We start from the raw sequence: 11,622 nt of genomic DNA, 5'->3' as shown, positions 1-11,622 counted from the left end.
CGGTTCAAACCGAGAATCGAACAAAATCGTGAATTTTTGGCTAGTTTGGTTTGGTTTAGATTGAGTAACGGTTTGGTTTCGGATTTAAAAAAATGATGAATCGATGGGTTTGATTTAGTCTCGATTCAAGCTTTGTAAATAACCGAACCAACATGTTATTTTAAAATAAAATATGATTTTTTTTCAAAACCTTGAGGAATAAGGAGACGTCCCTTTCCTTTTTTCCCTCCTCTACTATTTTTCTCTCTCGTCTTTTGTAGATGAGGTGTAGTTATAGGCTGCCTCTCAACTTCGATGGCCGGTGGCCCATCCCTCTCTCTATCTAGCTATCTATCTTTCTCAATTCTTGCAATTTGCAAGGTTGAGGTGCGACTACGAGCTGCGGGCTGTCTCTCAACTCTGGTGACCGACGGGTCTTTTTCCCTCTCTCTCGTTTCTTGCAAGGTTGAGTTGCGACTGTTTTTCTGTCTATCTTTATATCTCTCTCATATATAATTAATTGGAAAAAACAATCCCAAAAATATTTTTCATGGCATTAAAACAATCCCAAGAAGTTCTGTTTTGTAGCATTAAACCTATTCCCACAAAATCAGTTTCTAACCTTAAAAAATGGTGTTGTTGCACCACAAAAAGTAGTTCCAAATCTTGAGTTTTAGGCATCGAAACAATCCCTCCAAATTGATTTTTACACAACTAAAACGATCCCACGAACTCAATTATTAGCCCCTTTAGAATAGTCTCAAAAAAATTAGTATTTGAATCCACAAACCAATTGACAGAAAACCAACATTTTGCACCCCAAAAAATCTGAGTTTTGCACCATTTTAACATCCCCAAAAATCTTTTTTTAGATGTATATCATCAATCCAAACACCACTTTTTTTTTAGCACCAACACTAACCCCATATATTTGTTTTATGGTGATATAAAATCTCATTTTTTGGTACAACAAACAGTCTAAAGAAAAACCTGATTGGTTACCATCAAAGAAGCACCCAAAAATCAGATTTCTTTTGCCTCATTTAAATAGTCGCTAAAAAAATCTAGATTTAGTGTTAAAACAGTCCCTAAAAACATTTGTTTAAGAAGTTTTTTGGCAACCCATGAAACCGAACCGAACCAAATCGAATTAAGGTCGGTTTGGTTCTAGACCAATTCGGTTTGGTTCTGGTTCTCATATAATTGAACCGATCTTGGTCAATTCGATTATGATTTTGCTCTAAACCGAACCAACCCGAATCAAGTTATACTCCTATTCTAAACAAAGTGAAATGGAGGAATAAAATTTATTTTACTGACTCCAAATTTTTTATATAAGACTTTTTGTTATTGGTAGGATTATAATTTCATTTTTATGATTATGTTCCATGGTTGTGATATGAATTACTAATTGCAAAAATCATTATTTTAGCACTAGAAACATATTCCTAAATCTCAACAAATATATATATATATATATATATATATATATTTGTCTATTTTTTATTCTAAATATCGGAGAATCCCATCTATAATCTGCATCAAATGTATTGTTGGATTCTAAAATCAGATCATGCAACAAAAAAACAAAAAAAAAAAATTTTGGAGTCTAGAATCCAAACCAAATGGCTCCTTATTGTTTAAATTCACACTGAAAACTATTGGAATTTGTTAGTTTTATGGTTTGATTCCTTTAAAATATAATGTCAATATAAAATAAAATCTTGGGACCATTTGTGGCATTGTATGTGATAATGATTTCAAGTCTTACTAGTTCTGCTATAAAACTACTCGGGTTGAACTACGAAATATATAGTATTGGAACCAAGATAATCAATTTTATTTTTATTCAAATATCAATTAATCGGAAACCCATTGACATCCCTATTACCTCGATAAAGTCTTTTTCTAATAAAATTGCAATAGATAGGTCTGTCCGATAAATCTCATAAAATAAACTAGTTTTAAGTATGGGTGCAACTTGGTCCGATTCAAGCCGAGAATTGAACCAAACCTATAGCTTTGGGGTGGTTTGATTTAATTTGGAACAAGTTGAGGTTCGGTTCCAGGTTACGAAAAAGGAAAATCGATCAATTTGGTTTGATTCGATCCTCGATTCAAGCTTGTATAAAACCGAACCAAACCGAACCCCATTTGCAATAAATATATATATATATATATATATATATATATATATATATATAATAATTATGAATTATTTTAAGAGTTAGACATATATTAGTGATCTTTTATGGATAAACTAATGATTTTTTATGAATAAATTTTTGATTTATTATATAAAATTTTATATTTATTTTTTTATTAAAAAATATTATTTACAATTTATAGAATATTGACAATCTATAAAATCGAAACAAACTAACATTAATACGGTTTGGATTGGTTTGATTTCAAAGAAATTTCATTTGGTTATAATTCTTATTTAGTGGAACCGACCTATGTCGATTCGATTCCTATTTGACCTCAAACGGGACCAAATTGCACCCGTAATTTTAACGGCCTAAAGTTGATGCGTGGAGACGAAGCCAGATATTGGACTTGAAAATCTTATCTGACGAGGCGAGAGGTGGAAAAATTTGTCGTTTTGTCTTCACTGTCAAAACTATTTGGCTTTTACAAAACCCTCGTCAAATAAAATCTTCTGAGCTTTAGCTTCATTTTGACACGTTATTTTGCTTGCTTGACGGGGTAACAAAAGAAAGACTCTCAATCTTAAAATGCCACGTGGAATAATTATTTTTGTCCGATTTATGAATAATCAAATATGCAAATAAACTAATGGCACATAAAACAAAACAAAGGTCAATTACAATCTCAATTAGAATAAATATTTAATTTGAAAGTCTTATAAGAACGATAAGTAGATCCAAATGAACATGAATAGAGATAAAAAAAATAAAAAGATTGAAGTCATTTACAAGCATTATTATAGTAACATAAGATGTGGTTCTGAATAGATTTGAATGAATTTTGAATTCATTTATCGAAACTCAAATATTTGACATTCGAATTTTATGAAACTAATGATGATGATAATGGTTGCTATGTTTGTGCATTTTCTTTGGAGGTACCTTTGTATTAGCATAAGAACAAACAAATAGGTTATGTTTGGTAACACTTTTGAAGTTCAGAAACTGGAAAATCAAACTTTAGAAGTTTCATGTCCCTCAAATCATTGGTTCAAAACTTCTAAATTTGATTCTAAAATTTAAAATCTAAAACAAAACAAAGGGAAAATAAGCTTCTGAACAGTAAATTTTATAGGTGGATCACTTCCAGACTTCCAGAAGTGTTACCAAACACACACATACTCAATTTCGTAACTTTTGTTCACACGGTAATTTCATCTTTACATGGATGACGAATTAATAGTCAACTTGTTTTAGGATCTTTTTAAAGGATTTTCAATTTTTCTGAGAAGAAGTGAGATTGAGAGATTGTAATCGTGGTTGTCAAAGAACTTGTTCAAAGGTCTCATCATCGCCCTCTAGATGTAGGAAATCTTGCCGAACCACATAAATTTTGTGTCACGCTTTCTTTACTTTTGATTTGTAATTTACATTGATTCTCATTGTCAATTCTCACACACAATTTCTTATCATTGAATTTAGGCATATTTTAGATTCTTAAAAGATAATGGTCACTAACCAACCACCAATCAAGCTTATTTTGGTGTGTAGGTAACATGCAGGGACTATCAAGCTTGAATTTCACATGTATGGGTCTTTTTCTCTTACCTTTTTAGAGTATTCCCTCTCAAGAATGCCTACTTAAAGATCAAAGACAGACAGCTTGAAAGAGAGAGTGGATGTCACATTCTCTCACCTTTAAACTTGGTTTGATTCCAAAACATGTTTCAATCACACTGCCATTTCAAGCAAATTAGAATGTGTGAAGAGATTTCCCAAGATAAGCTTTGTACCTAATGAAATAAAGACTACTCATCTCTTTTTTGACACTATTGATGTGTAAGTATGGATTTTAACTCTATTAGGTGAATGTTATTTAATCGATCAATTATCGACAACTTACGTTGATGAAGACTTGTAGATTATGATGGTGTGCACATAGAGAAATAATGAATTTAGCACGATTTGTGGGGTAGTTAACGATGTTTAGACGATAGAGTATCTGATTGACATGTGGAGCTCCGAGAGTGATGTGAAGGGTATACAATGTGTAAAAAGCCCAAATTTGACGGCTTTGGGCCATCAAATTGACATTGAATTTTTTATTGTCAAATTTTTTTTTTGACGAGCCGAATCTATCAAATTAATGAATGATGAGAGAAATTCGACAGCTCTAAGCCGTCAAATCTTGGAACATCAAGAATTTCAACAATCCTAAAAAGTCAAAATTCGGTTTCTAAAATTCATGGGCCTTGGCCCGTCAATTTTTTCTGTAGAATTTTATAGTTTTCATGTAGTGGTAATCTGTCGCTTGTATTTGTCCCCATGAAAGTGTTGGGAAGGAATTGTCTTGGCTGTGGCAGGTAAAGGAGTAGTTTTTAAAAGGTCTTTAAGAGATCTATTCTGTTATTTATGAAATTCAATTTTATTAATGTTAAATGTTGCAACAATCAAAATAAACAACTTAGATAAAATGGAGGAAAAAAAAACTATTGATTATTGATGGGATTACTAGAACTCTAATAGGGTTTATAAACCTGACGTGCTTTGGCTTCTCAATTGACGGCCTACGCTTGTTGGACCAATAATAAACATATGAGTCATGATAATCTGACGCCACCCGCCCCCGACATACACCACAGAGCCGTATATAATTTTCCTTGGGATACACAAGAAAAAGATTTATGATTCTATGTATCTCAAGGCAAATGATCTACAGTTCTATGATAGGGGCGTATGTCAGAGGCAGGCGTCAGAACATCATAATTCTAAACATATCAATGCACTCTATTTAAATAAAATGAGTTTTTATTTTCCAAAAATATCCTATAATGCATTTAATGTGATGAGAAATATGAATAAAGTTCCAGATAAGTCTGTTTTTAATGACTCATCTATTGTCTATGTTCACATGGCTCTAGTGTGCATCTTGGTCAATGCTCTACATGGTTCCTCGGTCCATGCAACATTTTCTCTATATATAAGTCAGGTTCGGAGCCAACACGTTTGACGAGCCTTCAATGTTCCACTTTTGTCCCAGTCTCTCTTCCACCATGAGAAATCAATTTTGACTTTGATTATTTCAAATGTCGACTTTCCCAAGTCCTCTAAAGATAAATTCACACCCATTAAATATTCATCCTCATCAATCCATAATAGTAAAATCTTCACAATTAGGTCCCTTCAATTCAAAATGGCCCCAAAACCAACAATGGTTTTCTTCAAATTTCTCTGTTCCATCTCATTTATGATGGTCTGACCACTGCCCAAACCCAACCTGTCTTTGTACGCAACTTATGTGAAGGAGCAAATTACACTAATAATAGTCCATTTCGTTTTAATCTCAATCCACTATTCTCTTCTTTATCTTCTAATGCCACACCCAATAATCCTTTTTTCAACACCACCATAGGCCAAAACCCTCCTGATAAAGTATATGGCCTTTTCCTTTGTAGAGGAGATGTTACAGCTGATATGTGTAAGAATTGTGTGGAGACAGCAAGCAAAGCCATCATCCAAGTTTGTCCAACACAGATGGAGTCAATTATATGGTATGATGAGTGCATGTTAAGGTACTCCAATCGATCCATCTTCTCTACTATGGAGACTTTGCCGAATTATGATATAGCAAATGGGCAGGGTCTCTTAAACCCAAATCAATTTAATACAAAAGTGAACGAGTTGATGAATGGGCTTGCAAGAAGAGCTGCAAATGGATCTTCGACTCTTAAATTTGCAACTGGAGAAGCAGACGTTACAAATAATGCGAAAATACATGGGCTAGTGCAATGTACACCAGATTTATCTCAATTTGATTGCAACAGATGCTTATTAGATGCTGTGAATCGGTTTTCGATTTGTTGTGATGGGAAAATAGGTGAAACAATTCTTAAACCAAGTTATTATTCGAGATACGAGAGTTTTCGTTTCTATGAATCTGCACCAGCGCCACCATCATTAACGATTGCAACCGTCACAAAAGGTAAGTATACACTTGAGATCTTATTTTCTTTATTTATATTTTTGTTATTTATTATTATTTCTAAAGCTAGATTACTTTCAATTTTATTTCCCCTCCCACGGTCGTTCATGGCAGACAAGTATATATATATATATATATATATGAGTGACGTGGCATAATTATGTTGAAGAAGTCGGACGATGGTTAAGGGCACAAGGTACTGTTTGTGATCAACCAATAGTCATTCCCCAAAATAAACAAGCACATCCTCATCCAAAAACCAATACAACTTTTATGTGAGATTCGTGTAAAATACCCGTTGTTTTCTTTGTAGAGGGCAAAGAAAGTAATATATTATTTAATAAAAAAGTGTACTAATTACACTTGTAACGAAATGCTGTAGCAAGTTTAGCGTCAGAGATGGTCAAAGGGTAGTTTGGGTATAAAAGTTAGATTTTTGTTGATGTGGCAATTTTTAAGGATAAAGTGCCAATTTAAAAGAGTTGGGACCTGAAGTCCTAACTTGTGGAAGTTAGAAGTCCGAAACACTAAAAACCCCTTTATATATGCGAAGTGATCCCAGATGACGAAATGAAGGAAAAAAAAAAAAGAATAATTCCGTGTAATTATGGAATTCTCGTAATTTAATTATAAAAGGGATGAATTCAAACGAAATGCAAGGTTTGGGAATTAAAATGAACAGTGTATCGAAATCGGAATTTGAACTTAAGTTGCACACGTTTTTAATGTGCAATAAATAAAAGTTGGGTCACAAATAACAACTATCTTGATATAAGACTCTAGGTGACCTTGCAAATCATTAAATAACTTGAGTAGTTAATGCGTTAATTAGAAGCTTATGAATATTTTCAATCTTTTATGAAAAATATTATTTTCAACCCGAAGAGGTATTTTCAATTAGTTTGGAGTACTAAATAAATTTCTCTTTAGTTCCACTCTTGCTAATTTGAATTCTTTTGGAGAGAACCGAATGAAGGGCAATTTTTTTTTATACTAGGATAGCTTCTTTTTCACAGGAGTCTATGATTTTTGAAAATGACCGCACATCTAATTTCATTTGCATATAATTAGCCGGTTTCACCATCTTGGGGTGGGGACCATAGTTAGCAATTTGGTGTACTAAAAAAAGTCAATACGAGGTTAATTCAAGTACAATACGGAATATACAATTAGTTCTTTATTTAAAAATCCAGTCAAAAAGTCAAAGAACGACATAAATTCAATACTAGAATGGTTCAGGTATAATTAGAGTTCAACGAACTAGAAAACTTTCAAAAATTAGTGTATATACATATCAAATCTTGGCTAAGAGAAGTGTTCCCCCTTACAAAATGCAAGAAGAGGTCTACCCTCTTGATTTTCATTGATCCGATTAAACCGTTAACAAAAAAAATAATCAGTTAACAGAGATGGTAAACTGTCAAAATATCCCCTTATGTGTTGAAATTATGAAAATGTCCTTTGATCAAAGCAACTCGACTGTGTTCGATTTAATTGTTCTAAAAACAATAACCTTGAGAACCCTAATTGTTTTCTAGTAATTTCTCATAGATAACCTAAACTTTGTTATTTTGAAACTTAATCTTATTGTTTCCAACCCTTTCTCATTTTTCAACTTAATTTCATATTTTTCAACCTAGTATCAATGTGTTCATTCCAATCTCATTGGTTTCAACTCCTCCCAAAGGCATTCTTTGACTTAATACTTAGAATCCCCACATGGAAAAAATTGAAACAAAAAATTAGAGAAAATATGAAACAATGAAGAAAATGAAATTAGTCATACCCCCCCCCCCATCTCGCACAATAAAGAATATGAACATGATTTTTTTTTTTCACGAAAACTTAAGACGTGAGGAAAAAGTGGTTAAAAGAACTCACATGAGAGTTAAAACCTCCACCCAAACCATGAAACATGAGACTTTTGACTTGATTAACTAAAATTTATCTCAAAATCAAAATCAAATTCAAAGATGAGATTGTAGGATTTCAAAACAACCTTCTGCACCCCAAAAAATTCTGAGTTTTGCACCATTTTAACATCCCTAAAAATATGTTTTTTAGATGTATATCATCAATCCAAAAACCACTTTTTTTAGCACCAACACTAATCCCATATATTTGTTTTATGGTGACATAAAATCCCATTTTTTGATACAACAAACAGTCTAAAGAAAAACCTGATTGGTTACCATCAAAGAAGCACCCAAAAATCAGATTTCTTTGGCATCATTAAAATAGTCCCTAAAAAAAAATCTGGATTTAGTGTTAAAACAGTCCCTAAAAACATTTGTTTAAGAAGTTTTTTGGCAACCCATGGAATCGAATCGAACCGAACCAAACCGAATTAAGGTCGGTTTGGGTTGGTTCGGTTCTGGTTTTTATATAATGGAACCGACCTTGGTCGGTTCGGTTATGATTTTGCTCTAAACCAAACCTACCCGAATTAAGTTGCGCCCCTACTCTAAACAAAGTGGAATGGAGGAATAGGATTTGTTTTGCTGACTCCAAATTTTTTAGATAAGACTTTTTGTTATTGGTAGGATTATAATTTCATTTTTATGATTATGTTCCATGGTTGTGATATGAATAACTAATTGCAAATCATCACTTTTGCACGAGAAACATATTCCAAAATCCCAACAAATGGATTATATATATATATATATATATATATATTGTCTATTTTTTATTCTAAATATCGGAGAATCCCATCTATAATCTGCATCAAATGTACGGTTGGATTCTAAAATCAGATCATGCAACAAAAATTAAAAATAAATTTGGAGCCTAGAATCCAAATCAAATGGCTCCTTGTTGTTTAAATTCAATCTGAAAACTATTGGAATTTGTCAGTTTAATGGTTTGATGCCATTAAAATATAATGTCAATATAAAATAAAATCTTGGGACCATTTGTGGCATTGTATGAGATAATGATTTCAAGTCGTACTGGTTCTAAGACAAAAATACTCGTGTCAAACTGCAAAATATATAGTCTTGGAACCAAGATAATCAATTTTATTTTTATTCAAATATCAATTAATCGGAAACCCTTTGACATCCCTAGTTCCTCGATAAAGTACTTTTTGTAATAAAATTGCAACAGATAGGTCTGATGGGTAAATCTTATCAAATAAACCAATTTTAAGTGGGGGTGTAACTTGGTCCGGTTCAAATCGAGAATCGAACCAAACCGATAGCTTTGGGGTGGTTTGATTCGATTTGGAACAAATTGCGGTTCGGTTTAAGGTTACGATAAAAGAAAAATTGATCAATTTGGTTCGGTTCTCGAATCAAACTTGTATAGAACCGAATCAAACAGAGAACCAACCTCCTATGCAATAAATAAATATATATGTATAGAATGATTATTATGAATTATTTTAGGAGTTAGGACATAGATTAGTGGTCTTTTATGGATAAACTAATGATTTTTTATGGATAAATTTATAATTTATTGTATGAAATTTTAAGTTTATCTTTTCAATAAAAAATATTACTTACAATTTATAGAATATTGGCAATCCATAGAATCGAACCAAACAAACTTTTAATTCGATTTGAATTGATTTGATTCCAACAAAATTTGATTTAATTATGATTCTTATTTAATGAAGCTGACCTATTTCAATTTGACCTCAAACCCCACCAAACTGAACCAAGTTGCACCCGTAGTTTTAGGGGCCTAAAGTTGACGAAGATCAGAACAAGGAGAGATAATGGACTTGAAAATCATATCTGTGGCAGGAATTTGTAATTCAATGAAAAATCATAGGTATTTTTTATACCCTGGGACCACGCAATTTATTATAAGATCAACACTCCTTTCTGACGAGGCGAGAGATGGACAAAACTGTTTGGCTTTTACTCAAATAAAATCCTCAGCTTTAGCTTCTTTTTGACACATTGTTTTGCTTGCTTGTCGGGGTAACAAAGAAAAGAGTTGAAAGTTTCTCTCTCACATGATTTGATGGTCGTTGATACTTCCATTCGTTAGGTGCCCAGCCACATCATATAGGGATTACTAAGTAGGGGTGTCAGTGGATAGCCGAAATCCGAATCTGAATTCGAATTCAAAAAATCGGATATTATCCAAAAAAATTAATATCAGATTCGAATTCGGATGTTATTTTAAAATTCGAATGATTTTCGGATACGGATTTGAATGTTGCGAAATCCAATTCGATAATATCCGCTCCGATATAATATATATACATATATAGGGTCCCGTTCAGCAACAAACATTTTGGCAAAACATTTTTCAAAACACGGGTTAGAGGTTTTGGAATGGGCTGGTTTTTGGTGATGAAGATCTCTACGGTGAGGAGATCGTCCTCACCAAAAATCAGCCCATTCCAAAACTTCTAACCCCATGTTTACAAGTTGAAAAATCGTGGATCGTCCATTTTTTGTAAACCATTTTTTATGGGGTTAGAAGTTTTGGAATGGGCTGATTTTTGGTGATGATGATCTCCTCACTGTAGAGATCATCCTCACCAAAAATCAGCCCATTCCAAAACCTCTAACCCATGTTTTGAAAAGCCAAAGTGTTTGTTGCTGAACATTTCCCATATATATATATATATTATGTATTCATGTTTTACAATAAAATTTTATATATTTATATACAAAGTGTCGTGTATTCATGTTATACAACAAAATATAACCTATACCTTTATCTTCTCTCAAGTCTCAACACGCAAGAACCCGCAGCCATTAAAGATCGGTGAGGGTGGGTTTTGACTGTGCGAGTTCCATACCCACCGTCTTCTCCGGCTGACGAGCATCCATGTACACATTCTCTATCTCTCTCTCTCTCGGTAAAATCCTATTTTTTTTACTGTACGAGCTCCACCATCGTCTTCTTCGACTGACGAGCTTCCAAGGATACTCTCTGTCTCTCTCTCTCTCTCTCTCTCACACACACACATACACACAAAATAAAACCCCATTTTATTTGATTTTAAGATTGAAATACTTGGAAGATTTAAAAAAAAAAATGAAAATTGATTTATTTTTTTACAGATGGAGAATGATGGTATTTTATAAGATTTTTTTATTAGATCGGATATTATTGGATATCCGATACATTTTTCAAATTCGAATGTTTGTTAGTGATATTCGATTGGATTCAAATTCGGATATCATTATTATTTTTATTCGAATTCGGATGTAGTACTATCCGATCGGATACCTATCCGTTGACAGCCCTACTACTAAGTCAAAATGGAGGAAAAAAAACTATTGATTATTGATGGGATTACAAGAACCCTAATAGGGTTTATAGACCTGGGCCTATGCTTGTTGGACCAATAATAAATATACGAGTCCTGATAATCTAACACCCCATCCCCCCTTTTGACATACTCCCAATCACAGAGTCGTAGATCATTTTCCTTGGGATGCTCAAGAAAAAGATTTATGATTCTGCGTATCCCAAGACAAATGATCTATGATTCTATAGTGAGGGTGTATGTCATGGGGGGTTGGGAGCGCTAGAAAATCATTA

General features: G+C 33.0%; 1 long non-coding RNA gene across 1 annotated transcript; it reads left to right on the top strand.

Moving 5' to 3' along the window:
• Nucleotides 1-203: 203 nt before the first annotated feature.
• Nucleotides 204-10,399, top strand: LOC147390254 (uncharacterized). Its single transcript, XR_015182788.1, has 3 exons — nucleotides 204-444; nucleotides 3,681-6,111; nucleotides 6,226-10,399. It is a non-coding gene; the product is annotated as an uncharacterized LOC147390254 (long non-coding RNA).
• The last annotated feature ends 1,223 nt before the right edge of the window (nucleotides 10,400-11,622 follow it).

The sequence above is a fragment of the Akebia trifoliata genome, chromosome 11, assembly GCF_017979445.1.
Source record: "Akebia trifoliata isolate Shusen 1 chromosome 11, ASM1797944v1, whole genome shotgun sequence".
Classification (NCBI taxonomy): Eukaryota; Viridiplantae; Streptophyta; class Magnoliopsida; order Ranunculales; family Lardizabalaceae; genus Akebia; species Akebia trifoliata.
This window is presented reverse-complemented; position numbering and strand designations above follow the sequence as displayed.